Source organism: Periplaneta americana, chromosome 6 (genome assembly GCF_040183065.1).
Source record: "Periplaneta americana isolate PAMFEO1 chromosome 6, P.americana_PAMFEO1_priV1, whole genome shotgun sequence".
Classification (NCBI taxonomy): domain Eukaryota; kingdom Metazoa; phylum Arthropoda; class Insecta; order Blattodea; family Blattidae; genus Periplaneta; species Periplaneta americana.
This window is the reverse complement of record NC_091122.1, coordinates 61911803-61928650: the sequence shown is the minus strand read 5'-3', so window position 1 is coordinate 61928650 and position 16848 is coordinate 61911803. Positions and strand designations below refer to the sequence as shown.

The 16848-nt window shown below is 35.9% G+C and overlaps 1 pseudogene; it reads right to left on the bottom strand.

Annotated features, from left to right (window-relative positions):
• Window positions 1–744: 744 nt before the first annotated feature.
• Window positions 745–16775, bottom strand: LOC138701377 (thioredoxin reductase-like selenoprotein T homolog CG3887; annotated as a pseudogene).
• Between the last annotated feature and the right edge of the window lie 73 nt (window positions 16776–16848).

The window sequence follows — 16848 nt, the reverse complement described above, 5'->3', positions numbered from 1 at the left end:
TGAATGCAGAACACTTACTTCAATGCAGCACCCTAAGTAAAGACAGACAAAACGCAGACGATATAACTAGTTTCTTTTTTAACTTGGTTATTTGACACTGTATTAACTACGAGGTTATTTAGCGTCGATGGGATTGGTGATAGCGAGATGGGGCCGAGGATTCACTATAGATTACCTGACATTTGCCTTACAGTTGGGGAAAACCTCGGAAAAAACCCAACCAGATAATCAGCCCAAGCGGGAATCGAACCTGCGCCCGAATGCAACTCCAGATCAGCAGGCAAGTGCCTTAGTGACAAACCTAGATCATATATGTAACAGATAACTCCTTGCTACATTAAAATCGGCAGCACTTTGAAGAGAACAACTGCCAGGATCGCCACCTGTCCGCCGTAAATGAACACGAGATGGCAGCATAGTCGCTAATGCAATTCAAATAGGTATTATGACGTGACTCCTTATGTAACTAGATGGCAGCGTAGTAAACCTGACAAAAGTTGTTAACCTCAAAGCCTATAACCCCAACATATCTGTTACATATATGATCTAGGGTGACAAAGCTATGGATATAACTAATCTATATTGAAAAGCAAGAAGCGAAATGGTGTAACTACTAAGATCTGGGACATTGGAAATCATCATCAATCATATTAGAGTGCAATGATATAAGGACATCATGAATTAAAAACGTATTATGCTGCAGAGTGGTCAGGGAAAGGAAAAAAAATAATGGAAGAGCAAAAATTCTTGCAAAACATCATGTTTAATGAAACCTTGAATACATGTGCAAAACAACACACTGCAAATGTTTAACTGAGAGAGTATGTTTTAAGTAGACACATGGAGACATATTAACATTGTACCTTATTGTTTGTAAGACAGATCATGCTTTTTAATATCAAATAAAGTATGTACCGTAACTAATTTCATTGTGTGTTCTCTTTAAACTGCACCAAATGTACAACACATGTTGAAACAGTATGTTACAAAATAAAAACATAATACTTAGATGTCCTTAAGAAATAAGTCATTTGCTAAGAATACACATCAAGCACTTTCCTGCAGGTATCGCCCACTTTGTGAAAGTACCGTCATAAATCTCTCAGATATCGACTTATTTTTATCAGGACTGTGAAACTCAACATACAAACTTAATAATAAAATTTATACATCTTATGAAACAAATAACAAAATATTTACGTATGAAAATACAGATGATTTTATATACACATTATAACACACTACAATATCTATGCCGCAAAGTGCATATGGTTTTCTATTATTTTAAACAATTCGGGAGGTTGTGGAATTCTTCCGGTCTCAAGTTTAGACCACACAGGTATATCTGGAAATAAATAAAACGAAATACTTTATTCAAACAAATTTCACACTGTAAATATTATTGAACACTTTCCACATTTCAACAAGCATATGCTTTGTAGTTAATGAACTGCCAAGTTAGCTCTGTGGTAGCGTGTCTGCCTCCAGACTAGCTGGCCTGGGTTCGATCCCCAGCAAGGTCAGACATTTTCATATAAAATTTCTACCTTGGGACTAGGAGAGATGGCAGTGCACAATTTTTAATCACTAGATTGCGCACTAATATGCCTGGGTTAAATTCCAAATCTCTCCACAGTGCATATGAAGAGAAAGCATATGTCACTGTTCATAGTGATTCATATATCAGACGGGGATGTTAAGTCTGGCGGTCCCCTTACCGCTATTCGACAGAAGTGCCAGCACCAGGTTTCCCCTTCTCCCTTCATCATCACTCATTCCATACACTACACTTAGACATACATTCAATCTAGTACATGACATAACTTTCCACATACACATGTATAGCATGGCTCACTGAAGTGGTGTGCAACTAGAAAATGGGTCACAGTCCTGCCATTTATCCGCAATATGCGGAACCCAAATTACGTAAAGTGAAGTGGGTAGGCATTAAATACATATATAATGAATATGTTTTACTATTTTTACTATAATATTTTGAGTAACTGAAGAAATCTTGTAAAAAAAAAACCTAAAATCCTTTCCATATTTGAAAATTGAAACCCACGCAAGAGAAAAACAACTTTTCATCAAATTATCTGGATATGATTATGGTAGTCTACAGTCCTGAGTCCATCAATTCGCTAGTACTTATATCCAATTAAATTTAACAAACACAAACACCCAGGACATACATACTGAGAAACAATTCCTATGTAAATCCGAAGTCGACAATCGAACCAAAGACCACCTGGTTAGTATCCAGCACTGCTAACCACTATCAAGAGGTTGGCCAGTCAATATATTTATTTTATTCTGTTTCATTCAATTTTTGGGTACCGTAAATTAATTTCACTAACATGAAAATATGCTGCCTACATTAAATTAGCCTATACTTTTTGCTACATCACTCTCCTATATTGAAGAGCAAGAGAATTAATGGCTTTATTGTCGAGAGCTCAGCATTATTTAACAGCATTTCAGATCAAGACTCTTCAAACTATATTGTTTTACCAATCTATTATGATTATTTTATGCCAAATCATCACAATAATATTTATACCTCACTTGCTAAATTTTGTATTTAAAAACGATCTGCAAATTTACCATTTTAATCACCTATATATCAGCTACAATAAGAAATATACAGCTGGGAGAAGTCTCGTTTCACAGCAAGCTTTCATCCAGTGTACAATAAGGAGTTTTTTTTAATTAAACTCAAAATGCCAAACTCTGTTTTTTAAAAAATTGACACTTTTTTCGATTTCGAAGAAAATCTCAACATTAGTTCATACTCTATGAATTTATTAAAAAGAGAAAGCCACCAACGGTATTAACATATTTCAAAATGTTATTAGACTATGCTACATATAAATCTTGATTCACTATAAAAGCAGATTGTCTTTTCTCAACATAGTAAAATAATTTAACCAAGAAGTGCTGTACATTTACTGGGAACTGGAGAGATGTTTTCTGCACTAAATGTGTATAAGAGCACACGAATAACCCAGAACATTAATAGATGAATGCTTCTCCTCCACTCATTTGCCAACACCTCATATTGTACCAATCAATGTATAGAAACTGTCAGAAGAAAAACACATGCAATTTTCCCAAGATATGCCCAGAGAAAACAATTCATAATCAATAAAGAGATAATTCCTTCTTCTGTGTTGTCATTAATGGATAACCCAGTTTATTTCACAAAGATTTTGTGCTACAAAATATAATACATACATTTCCAAATATAAACAAACACACAGAGGACTTCCACAAGGTGCTGTTCTGAGCACAACACTCTTTAATATTTATATAAACGACCTTCCATCAATAATAAAAACTTCAGAAACCAAAATTGCTTTATTTGCTGACGACGTAGTCATTTGGACTCCAGGCTCTCCAAAAAAACCTAAATTAATTAAAGACAGAATAGAAAAAGCCCTAAACAAAGTACATGAATGGAGCTCCAAAAACCTCATGACTATTAATGTAGAAAAAACAACTTATGAATTATTTACACTAAAATATAAACCAGTGACTATTAACTAGGTCCCCTACTTTTTCTAGTCTTTATAAATGATCTTGCCCCCCTTATAAAAGATGTAGGTCATCCCATATTATTTGCAGATGACACAAGTATAGTAATTACAGCCAATAACTCCAACACATTCCAATCTTCAACAGAGGAAATTCTCTTCAAAATATGTGACTGGTTCTCAGTCAATAAATTAGTATTAAATTGTAACAAAACTAACATAATTCAATTTAAATCCTGTCCAAATTCAACGTCGCAAATTTCTAGCGCAATAATTAACAATAGATCCCTATTAGAAACAACAACCAAATTTCTCGGTTTAAAAATCGATAATGTGTTAAATTGGAAAAATCATATTAAAGAAATTACCCCCATACTAAATTCAGCTTGTTTTGCTATTAGATCTATGCAAAAGATAGTAAATATCAATACCTTAAAAATAATATACTTTGCATACTTCCACTCGGTAATGAGTTTTGAAATAATATTCTGGGGAAATTCCACAGATAGTAACAATATATTTCTATTACAAAAAAGAGTAATTAGAATAATAGTAGGTGCCAAATCTAGGGAATCGTGTAGGACTATTTTCAAAAAACTACAAATAATGCCCATGGCTTGTCAGTATATCTTTTCATTAATAGTCTTCCTCGTATGTAATCGTGAAAACTTTGTAACTAATTCAACAGTTCATAGCATAAATACACGTCAAAAAAATGACTTTCATACTTCATCGGCAAGTCTATCGTGCTATCAAAAAGGAGTGCGTTATATGGCAGTAAAAATTTTTAATAGCCTCCCTATCGATATAAAAAATGAAACTCAAAACATAAAATTATTTAGGGCCAAATTAAAGAAGTACCTAATTTCTCATGCCTTCTATTCTGTAGGTGAATTCATGACATTCAATAACACTTCATGAAATTGATACTAAAACTATGTGTTGTACTAGTAGACTATATTGTAAATCTCGTCTGTATATATTTCATCTAGACTGTGACTATAAATTAAGATTTTATAATAGTATTAAGTTTTTTGACTTGTTCCATATTCTAGCTGTAAGCATGTATGAATACCATGGAATGTTAATAAATACAATACAATACAATACAACATAAATTATAATGAAAAACCACTCAAAGCAGTTGATGATGCCAAATACTTGGGCATCATTTTCGACAGAAAACTTAGTTGGAAAAAACATATAACAAACATCTCAGAAAAGGCTGAAAAGAAACTGCAAATCCTGCTGCTCAAGGAGAGTCCTTAATACAACATACAAAATGTATATTAAACCAAACCTCTTGTACTGCTCTGAAGCATTAATAACAGCAGCAAATGCTAACATCAATAAACTTGAACAACTACAAAATCAGGCTCTTCGTCTAATCATTGGAGCAGTTAAATCCACACCTGTTGATGCCATGCTTGGCTTAACACGGATCCCATCAATAACAACAAAAATAGAAGAACAAGCACTGCTCCCGCATGAGAAAATGTTACGACTGCCAAACTCTAAATGGACAGAAAAGAACCTCCCTTCCTCAATCCTTAAAACTCATAGTAGTTTCCTAGAAAAGGTAACACAGATTAAATCCAAATTGAACATTCCTAACACCAGAGAAAATCTACTCATAAGAGAAAATCCATTGGAATTATTGCAACCTACCTTCAGTTTGGAATTAACAGAGGAAATAAGTAAATCAGACACACCAAAAGAAATATAAAAACTTCTAGCACTGGAAACGATCAATACTAGATACCCTACAGAAGAATGGCTACACATATATACCGATGGATCCACCACAGAAAACCTTACTGGAGCTGGAGTTACATGTACACATTTTCCCTTTTATCATTCTGTTGGCAGAGACACAACAAATTATGATGGTGAAATAGAGGCTATACACATTGCTCTCCGACAATTATTAAATCTTCCCTTAAATAAATATAACAAGACAGTAATTCTTTCAGATTCTAAAGCTGCAATTCAGGGAATATGTTCAAATGCTACAAAGAAGTCAACAAAAATAAGAGAATGCTACAAAATGTTAACACAACTCCAAAAAGTTAATAAGATTGTCCATCTCCAATGGATTCCAGCACACTGTGGAGTCATGGGCAATGAAACTGCAGACACACTTGCAAAGAAAGGCACAACAATAAAACAAAAGTCTAAATTTAATTTTTCATATTCCTCAATAAAACGCCTGACCACTACAAAATTTTCTCATTCATATCTACAGGAAATAGAATCAAATGCTAAAGACAAAAAATGGATTACACTACTTTCCAACCCAGATGTAATCCCCCAGAGACCAAGGAAAACAGCAGTTGCAGCCTTCAGACTATTGACAAATAATGACTGTCTAGCAAGTCATCTCTACAGAATAGGTATCTCAGCTTCACCCATATGTGTCCTGTGTAACGATCCAGCAGAAATGAATGAAGATCACTTGAAGACCTGTGAAGCATTAAGATCAGAAGAAACTACAGTTCAAAAGTATTGGAAAGCACGACTGCTAATGGCTTCATTGCCAGATGCAAGGCACTAGACAACAACAACAACAACATTGCTAGAATTAGAACAAGACACAACCAGACGATATAATATGATTAATGATTTATCATCCAGTATTAGTACTGAATGATGATATTTGCCAATGATACTACTCCATTTTCCACCAATAGTGACAGTTCGGACTTAAATTCTCAAACATTTGATGAGACAACCACAATTAACCCATTTATGCCCAGGTGGCTCGTTTTCGACGCATTGATTAAAATTATTTTCCACGCGAATTAGTGTAGGCAACACTACGTGTCTACTTTTCTTAGATGCACAAAGGTACAATGCACTTGTGGAACACGCGTGAAACCAACAGACCACGTCATTATTGCGCCGGAACTTGCCGAATAAATATGACGCAACTACCGTCTGCCTTGGAGAAGAAAAAGTGAGTAAAAACTCTGTTCAATCCGTGAATTTTATTAACAATCAGTGTTTCCTGCCAAGAAGATTCAGGAGAATATGTATCTTGTATGTTTTTGTCAATATTTACGCTATTTGCTGTACAGTAGGGCTTAGAATTTAGTGTGGGTCGATAACGACCCACTAAGCACTTATTCGAGGATTAACTTTCACATAGCTTTTCATTATGAAATCATTTTGTTTTCCTATTATTTTTCTTTGAGTGATGTTTTTACGAACAACTACCCCAATAGAAGTTTGTGTAAGGATTAGGAGTGCTTTTGGGGATGATAATTCTGATAGTATTTCTCAGAATATCTCAGGCTTATTACCGCTTTCGTTTACAGCATTGTTTTATTTGTGTAATGTAATATCTCACCGTTTGGGATGCACTCTGGATAGTCTTTGACGAACTAAGTAGTTCATAATTCTCGGCCCTAGCGGCACCTATGAGAGCCGGGTGTGAATAACAATCAGAATGACCCTGTTTTGTCTTTTTATTATCTTAACGAGAGTTGTCTACTGGCCCCATCTGAAAACTGAGATCCTTTATAACAGTTTCCATAATCATAAGTATTCCCTCTTTTCAGACTCACTGGTCTGACAGTAATCTAAATTCTAGGATAGTTGGAGAGATCTGATTCTTCCGAAATCCCAAAATACAGGGCAGATATATTCATTGGTCTGCCTGAGGATAACGGATGCAGATTCTGGAGCTGAAGATTGCAAGGACTCCGACCGAGCTCAACTACAAGCCGTAATAGAGCTAGTGACAGAGCTACCAGACATTGTTCAGCATTATAATGTGGAAGGGGGCACCGATATTAGAAAAGATTCAGATCTTATCAGCAATGAAATTGAGAATTCCCCACCGACACGTAGAATAAAGCGAGAAAGAAATAAAGGTGATCATCACGTCTAACGAACATGAAGTAGCCCCTTTACAAGAGGAGGAAATCAAAGTTCGTCTGCCTTATGTTTTCCGTAAATATAATTGCAATATGAGTGGAGTACATACTTCTGATATACGTGGAAAAAATGGCACATACCATTACTTTCGTGTTATTAGATCTGTGCATGAACAATGCTTGGCTTCTCAGTCAGTCGATCATATGGAAAGTCTTTGGATGCACTCGCCTTCGGCCACGAAATAACGCAAGCCTAAAATTTGACACTTCTCCAAAGAGTGGATGACGAGTTCGTTCCTTCGATACCATCAAAGAACATCGGAGGAAGGATCACTGTGGGCACTATAGCCCAACAACAAATACAGCGATACTAGATTTGTGATAATGTAAAAGCATGTCAGATATGCACCATGTCATGAGTAGAACTAAGGACTTATGTCATGCATTTTTAGTAGGTTATTTTACGACGCTGTACCAACATCTCAAGTTATGAAGTGTTTGAATCAGATGAAGGCAATAATGCCGATGGAAAGTGTCCGGGGTCCAGCACTGATAGTTACCCAGCATTTGCTCATATTGGGTTGAGGGAAAAACCCGGAAAAAAACCTTAACCAGGTAATTTGCCCCGACCGGGATTCGAACCCGGGCAACCTGGTTTCGCGGCCAGACGCGCTAACCACAGGTGTGGACCTTATGTCAGGTACCATAATTTATTGTGTGTTTCAAATTATTTATTTCTTCCAGTACAAGGTTTCTTTATACCAGCTATAACGGCTGGGGGGGGGGGGGTCATCGTGCTAACCACACGATACCTCCATTCTGGTTGGATGATCGTCCACCTCTACTTCGGCATGTGGGCATGAGGCCAGCAGCCGGCTGGTCAGTCTAGGCCCTTCAAGGACTGTGGCGCCACGGATTTTTTACAAGGTTTCCTTTCAGATGTGTGAATGTAAAATACATGGAAATGTGAATATAGCTCTCATGGAAATTATTTAATAAATATTTTTAAAAAATCGTATGCGTTTTTAATTTGGTAATGATTTGTTTACACATTACTTTTAAATTTAACGAGTTGCATACTACGCAAAAGCATAAATAAAAGAAGAAATCATCAAAACATTATAATGAACAAATTCTCGAGGAAGTGCCTAGTGGGTCATTATCGACCCACACAATAAATTTTTACCGAACTAACTAAATCAGTATTTTCATAGTTCCTCATGCTTACAACGTCCCTCTGACTCACTTAATGTGATATGTGAAACAAAAATTAAAAAAAATAATCTGGGCATAAATGGGTTAATATGAAGAGTCCACTGCAAGAATGATGGATGTCACTTTCTTGTCGAAAATGAACGAAGACTATCAATGCATACCTTAAGACATATAGAGTTATATGACATTAACACTGATAGTCACTGTCCAGTAATGATCGGAAAATCACAGTTAAGCTTTGAGCGCTAAGCATTTCAAACTTTCAATTGCTTCTCCTGAAAAATGTATTCCAAATGACATTCATCATTCTTGCAGTGGACTCTTCATGTACTGTTAATGAGTACTATCTATAACTTTATGCATTTTGGTTTTGGACAATTTGGAGATGATTACTGTTACATACTGTAGAGCAAATTGTGAGTGAAAGTGTTGTAATTTTTTTGGATGCCATAACTTTTGTTTCTTAGAAATAAATAAAATTTTGAGGGCCTATTATAGCATTTTAAGTAAGTAGGTTATCATTTTATAAGCATATTTTAGGTGCCTAAACATACTTTTCCGGTGTCCTAAAATCCCAGGTCTACTGATAATACTTTTTTCTGAAGTTTTAAAAGGTGTTCCTTATTTTTGGTTTACAAGACCAATATGTAAGGATCTTCTACTGGTCGTGCTCCAATTCATGTTAATAAAATTACAATATTTGTTATTAATCAAAATATAATCTGATTAATAGGATAAAATTGTAGGATGCTTTCAGTTGTCGTTACACTCTATAATGTTAAATATAATCAATGTTCTTACCATTTAATGAGATTTCAAAAGCTCCAGTTGATACTAATTGTCCTTCTACTGCATTACAGAGGAAAAATATCATCATACATGAATAAAGCTTGTTTGTGGTGCACCATGTCCACCATGATGGTGCTTGTTGACCAAAGATATTAAATATATTAATACTTCCAAGGATACATATGATGAGCAGCATCTTGAGAGCACCCTAAGAAAACAGATCATTCGAAAAATTACAAACTTCATCATATACCAGAGACCAAGCTGGAATGTAAAACAAATTACTTTATGTGACATCAAGCACGTTATAGGTATTTGTAAAATGGAAGCTGTATATTCATATACAGGATAAAAGGAAGTTTCACAAAATACTGTTTTAAAAACGTCAGTTCACTATATTAAATGAACATTAACAGAAGTCTGATTGAGGTTCTGGCTGATATGTACATCTACAGTAACGTGCAAATTAATCCGAACGTAATTACTTATGCAAAAACACTCAAACGGGATAAAAAAAGGATCTAAGACATACCTCAGTAATCTATGTGGCCTCCCTTGTTCCTAATAACAGCTCTGAGACGATTTGGCATGGATTCCACTAATTTCCCACAAATATTCTTCATTTCTTCATCGCGAAACCATACACCAATGAGAGCAGAGATCATCTTCTCCTTTGTAGAACAATCCATTTTTTGCATTCTTCTTTTGCAAATTGACCACAAGTTCTCAATGGGGTTGATGTCGGGTGAGTTGCCTGGCCAGGGGAGTACCTGAATATTCTTCTTGTTGAAGAATTCTGTAGTTTTTCGAGACGTATGGCATGGTGCCAGGTCTTGTTGGAACACACCTCTGCCATCCGGAAATGATTTTTGCAGCTGGGGTACGATTCTGGTTTCCAATAAGTGAATATATTTGTCAGAATTCATCATTCCCTTGATAGATATTAATGCTCCTGGCCCTTCATGTGTAAAACAACCCCAAAACATTACTTTAGGGGGGTATTTGGGTGCTTGTTGGAGATGAGCTGCTGTTACTTTTTCGGATCCTTTCTGTACATAAGAAACACGGTGGTCGTGGACCTCGAAATGAGACTCATCAGAAAAAAGTATATTCTTCCAGTCATTCACTGTCCAGTGTTGATGTACTTTTGCCCACATTAAGCGTTTTTTGCACATAACAGGGGTTAGCAGTTGCTTCTTAATAGGCTTACGAGCCCTTCGTCCAGCTTCCAAAAGCCTACGCCGCACTGTTGTGACGTGAATATTAGCCCCAGTGGTAGCCATTAACTCGCGGGTTAAGTCGACAGCAGTTAGTCTAGGATTTAATTTACTTTTCCTGACAATTAAACGATCATCTGCAGATGAAGTCTTCCTTTTCCGGCCACAGTTTCCTTTTTTCTGGGGTGTGATGGATCCAGTCTCCCTGTATCGTTTTATGATCGAATTAACAGTAGCCAAACCGATGTGACATTCTGCAGCAATTTGCCTCTGTGTCATAGAAGAATGCTCTGCTAATGTTATAATTTTAGACCGTTTTCGTGGAGTTGTATCCATTTGTGAAGACGACAGAATGTACACAGGATTGCAGTATTAAGTCTTCAACACAAATGAAATGCTTATAAGTACAAAACGACAGGCAAAATGTCACATATTATAAAAAAAATAATAATGACAGACCTTCAACAATGGAATTACACGTACTGCAGATGTCAATTAAAGCGGTATGAGCAGCTGTGAGGCCAACAATGACAGAAAATGTAAAAATATGTCGTGTTTGGATTAATTTGCACGCTACTGTATTATCAGGCAGTATATCTCACTTGAAGATATGTGTCGGAGGAAGAACAACTGTTTGTATACATCTGAAGTCTGATTAGTGTAATATGTTACTAGTCAGTGATGTACACGATGGAGAGGGAAAGGAACTAGCCATCCTACCTCACTATCTCCTGACTTAGTTGCCTCATGAATGCCTTATTGGCGTCACGAGTTTCCAACTGTCATCGGACAGTTGACTAAACAGAACAATGTAATTGAAGTGCTATGTCCCACAGGCCTATTACACAAACTGTAATGAAATTAGAACAGTACATCACAAAGATGACTATTTAAACGTGATGCCTTTATCTCATGAAAAACCAAATTTTAAAAACAAACATTTGAACGAACTCAAAATTAAAAATTTGCTATATCAAAAAATGTCATGGCTAATAAAAATTGATGAAATTAAAATAAGCTTTTTAACAACAGCATAGCATGCGAAAATATTTAAAACAACCAAGAAATGCACTACGAATTACCACCACACATTTAATAAATAGAAATATACATACCAGGGTCCTAGCTAACATTATTTTATAATCCGGAGGAGGGTAGAGGTCTCCTTCAACACTAATCTCAGGATATTTCTGCTGTAGGATGGTTGCATACTGCTCAAACACTTTTCTGTATCCTCACGAATAGCTGTAAAAATTATCTTGTATAGTTCACTCTTACAATTGACAGTACAGTATGCCTATAATAACAAGCCATTAAGTCTAATAAAAAATAAAAAAAAGGCCTGTAACCTTTTAGGTAATTATGCATGACACAACGACTAGGCTGCCATCTTCCTGCAAGAGATCTAGGGTATATACTTACTATTAAGGTAAGCGTTCACTATATTGTATCGCACTCCTCATACGAATTGCATGCAACGGATATTTTAAGTGCAGTGCGTTCACTGTAACGGCTCTACCTCATCGGATTCTCTATCAGCTGTTTAAAACATATGACATACGATATTGACATTGCTGAAAACAGAGGAGTTTTGAGGTTAGGTCTATTAACCATGAGTGTAAGTGAATAAGAATTTGTAATTGTTTCATGCTTCTTAATTGAAGAGGAAGAAACGAAAGAGATACTGGTTACATAATATAAATGTAAGAAACGACTTGATTACTATAACGGGAATGCCTCTAATTATATAATTCTTCGCAGTTTTCTACAAGCGAAATAAGTTTTCCGTCTGCCATTTTGGCGCGATACTGAGCCTGGTGCAACATAATAGTAACAGTTGACCAATTAAAATTGATTTATTAAAGAAGGCCATGATCACATGCATCGGAAAAGTTGCTCTGTGAGAAACGTGGACAGATTTACCAAGAGCTAATGCATGCGATACGATGTAATAAATGCGGTTACATAACAATTACAGTAAATATTGTCATTTTCTGATCCGTTCGATTCATCTGATGAGTGTGATACGATGTAGTGAACGCTTACCTTTAAGGTGCATCTATCCTCTGATTGATATGTACATCTATTATCAGGCAGTACATCTCACTTGACGATATGTCAGGGGAAGAACAATTGTTTGTATGCATCTGAAGTCTGACTAGTGTAATATGTAGCTAGTCGGCAATGTATGCAATGTAGGGGGAAAGAAACTGGCCACCCTACCCCATTATCTCCTGGCCTAGTTGCCTCATAAGTATTGCTTTCTTGGTATCACTTTTGAGGTTCAGACCTGTCTTCGGACAGTTGACCAAACAACAAACAAGGTGCATCTACATGGTTCAACTTTTCTTTCAATTTTCTGCATTCAAGCAATGCATGCAAGATTGATATTTAATATTAATTAATATACCACGTAATGAAGATGACGTTCAAAACGGCACATCATTTAGACACAAAATCTTCATGTAGACCTATCTTAATTGAATGCGCGTTTTAAACTTGATTCTTTCAATATTCTTCCCAGATTGCATATGTACATGCATGAAAAATTGAACCATGTAGATGTAGCTTTCACGCGCATGCGTGTGTTGTTACTTGATTGATAAATCTAGCATATTTAACATTTTATACCGATCTCACTACACTGAAATCATTAATGTTAAGGAGTAAAATTCTGTTCAATTTAATTAATTTTATGTAATATTAAGTTAAATTAATTAGCACAATTAGTGAAATACTGTCGGGCGAATCGAGTGTTGAGTGCACACTAGGTGCAATGGATATCTAGAGAATTAAACAGTAACACAAGGTCACATAATTTTTGCCTCCCCCCCCTCCCCCCCGTGGTTGGCAAGTAGGGTCAGGAACAGTTTGCGGCTGGTTTACATTCTGCAGCTGTCTATACAGAGTTTACGCTAGGTTAGAGTAGGTTAGGAACGTTTACTTCACTCGGGTTTGATATTTTGCTGCCCTGTTACAGTCGTACGATGGCGAGTTTCTTTCTTTTATTGAATGAATGAATATATATATATATATATATATATACAGGATGATTCAGACCACCCGTAACAGTCATTTATGTCGGAAATTAATGCATTAAAATTTTCGAGAAAAAAATATTTATTACTAAAGCACATGTGAACTTTCACTTGAGCTTAATTTCATCAATCAGCTCTAACAGGAAGTAGGGTCAGTGGCGTATCACTTTAAAATTTCAAATGGGAGTATGGGTCAAATAGGGTACCATTTGATAGAGATCTTCAAAACAAACAACTTTCATAGGAAACGTTTTTATTAATTCCTATTCTTTCAATGAGAAAACGTACGAAAAGGCAATGGGTGATTCGGACCACATGTAAGTCATTTATTTCGGAATCTAGTGCATTAAAATTTTCGAGACAAAAATATTTATTACTAAACCACACGTGAACTTTCATTTGAGCTTGATTTCATTAATCAGCTCTAACAGGAAGTAGGGTCAGTGGCGTATCACTTTAAAATTTCAAATGGGAGTCCGGGTCAAGTAAGATACCATTTGATAGAGCTCTTCAAAGCAAACAACTTTCATTGGAAACGTTTTTACCAATTCCTACTCCTTCAATGAGAAAACGTACAAAAAGATAATGCCTTCAATATTGAGAAATGTTAAAAGACGAAAATGTAAACAAGACAATTAATGTTGACATTTCACTGAAAGACTGGACAATTCCATTAATTTTTATAAATGTTCAAACTCTGCCATTCTGAGCAGGACACACCCGTACTCTTCTTCTAACACTGTCAGTGGCTTGTAACACTTCGGCGTGGTCAAGTGACTGGCAGGTCTCCCAGATTAGCTGTTTTATGTCATCTCTTATTGTGGGACAGTCTTGATAAACGATGTTTTCTAATATGGACAGGTCCCCAAAAATAGAGTTAACTGTCAGGTAAAATCTGTCGGTTTCATCGCTGTATTCTTTGCACAGATGAAGCGACATTCAAGAGAAATGGCAATGTCAAAATCCATAATGGTCACTACTGGTCTCAAGTCAAGAAGTAGACAACCAGCATACGTGGAGTGTCAATGTCGAGTGTGGCATCTTCGGACACCGAATGATTGGACCTTATTTCTTTGAAAGTGTTCTGAATAGTGTCATGTATGCTGACTTCCTGAAGAACATCCTCAACCAACTTGTGGAGGACGTACCACTGGGAACGCTAATAGTAATGTAGCTTCAGCAGGATGGTTGTCCAACTCATTTCTCTTTGGCGCCAAGCGATACAGCCAATCAGCTCTTCGCTGGGCGATGGATTGGGAGATGCATGGCCAGCACTATCTCCTGACTTGAATCCTTTGGATTTCTATTCTTGGGAACGGTTAAAAACATCGTTTATCAAGACTGTCCCACAATAAGAGATGACATAAAACAGCGAATCTGGGAGACCTGCCAGTCACTTGACCACGCCGAAGTGTTACAAGTCACTGACAGTGTTAGAAGAAGAGTATGGATGTGTGCTGCTCAGAACGGCAGACAGTTTGAACATTTATAAAAATTAATGAAATTGTCCAGTCTTTCAGTAAAATATCAACATTAATTGTCTTGTTTACATTTTCGTCTTTTAACATTTCTCAATATTGATGGCATTATCTTTTTGTACGTTTTCTCATTGAAAGAGTAGGAATTGGTAAAAACGTTTCTATGAAAGTTGTTTGTTTTGAAGTGCTCTATCAAATGGTATCTTATTTGACCCGGACTCCCATTTGAAATTTTAAAGTGATAAGCCACTGACCCTACTTCCTGTTAGAGCTGATTAATGAAATCAAGCTCAAATGAAAGTTCACATGTGGTTTAGTAATAAATATTTTTGTCTCGAAAATTTTAATGCACTCTTTTCTGAAATAAATTACTTACATGTGGTCCGAATCACCTATTGTCTTTTCGTACGTTTTCTCATTGAAAGAATAGGAATTAATAAAAATGCTTCCTATGAAAATTGTTTGTTTTGAAGATCTCTATAAAATGGTACCCTATTTGACCCATACTCCCATTTGAAATTTTAAAGTGATACTCCACTGACCCTACTTCCTGTTAGAGCTGATTGATGAAATTAAGCTCAAGTGAAAGTTCACATATGCTTTAGTAATAAATAATTTTTTCTCGAAAATTTTAATGCATTAGTTTCCGAAATAACGGAAATATATATATATATATATATATATATATATATATATATATATATATATATATATATATATATATATATATATACATATATATATGGCCTTCTATGCTCAAGGTTGCGGGTTCGATCCCGGGCCAGGTCGATGGCATTTAAGTGTGCTTAAATGCGACAGGCTCATGTCAGTAGATTTACTGGCATGTAAAAGAACTCCTGCGGGACAAAATTCCGGCACATCCGGCGACGCTGATATAACCTCTGCAGTTGCGAGCGTCGTTAAATAAAACGTAACATTTAACACATCGTAAAAACGGATAAAACAAAAAACCAAGTATGAATTGCAGAAGAACCGTTAACCTTTAATACATAACAGGTATTCCACTGAAGGTTAAGAAATGTTGGGTCTACCGCAACAACATCTACGTCTGTTGAGCGAAGCGTAAAAATATGTATCGCGTTATTTAACTGTTATATTATAATTTATTTCACTACTTCGTCAATGTGTTATTACTTGTACCCGAAGTTCCATGGAAATTTCGAAATGTTAGCACACAAAGACACACAGGTAGCCTCTCAAGCAGAAAAAATTAGAATTGATACAAATTTGTCACATTCATCCCCAAAATGAGATTACAGTTAATATTCTGAACTTTTATATCAACTCTTCATATATTTGTAATTCTAGCATGAAATGCACTTATTTAAGTAAAAATTCAATACCTACCAATATAAGAATTTTAATGTCGGTCCTAAATAGTTTTTTACTCCTAGATTAGTAATCGGGATATCCTTTCCACGAGAAGGAGAATTCTGTGATTCAACATATGTATTTTTCACAGAAAGAATACACATGAAGGTACATAAAACTACAAAACTCAAACACCTGTTTTCCGCCATTATTTCTCCCGTCCTAAAGTACTTCCCTGTTAACAGATTAACCAACAAAATTATTCCGCAAAACGTAATTCCAAATTCTAAGGTGATCAAGTGACTATAACCCTTGACAATTACAGAGCAGTGTCGCCAACATTGCGGTTTTTCTGGCATCTATAGCTG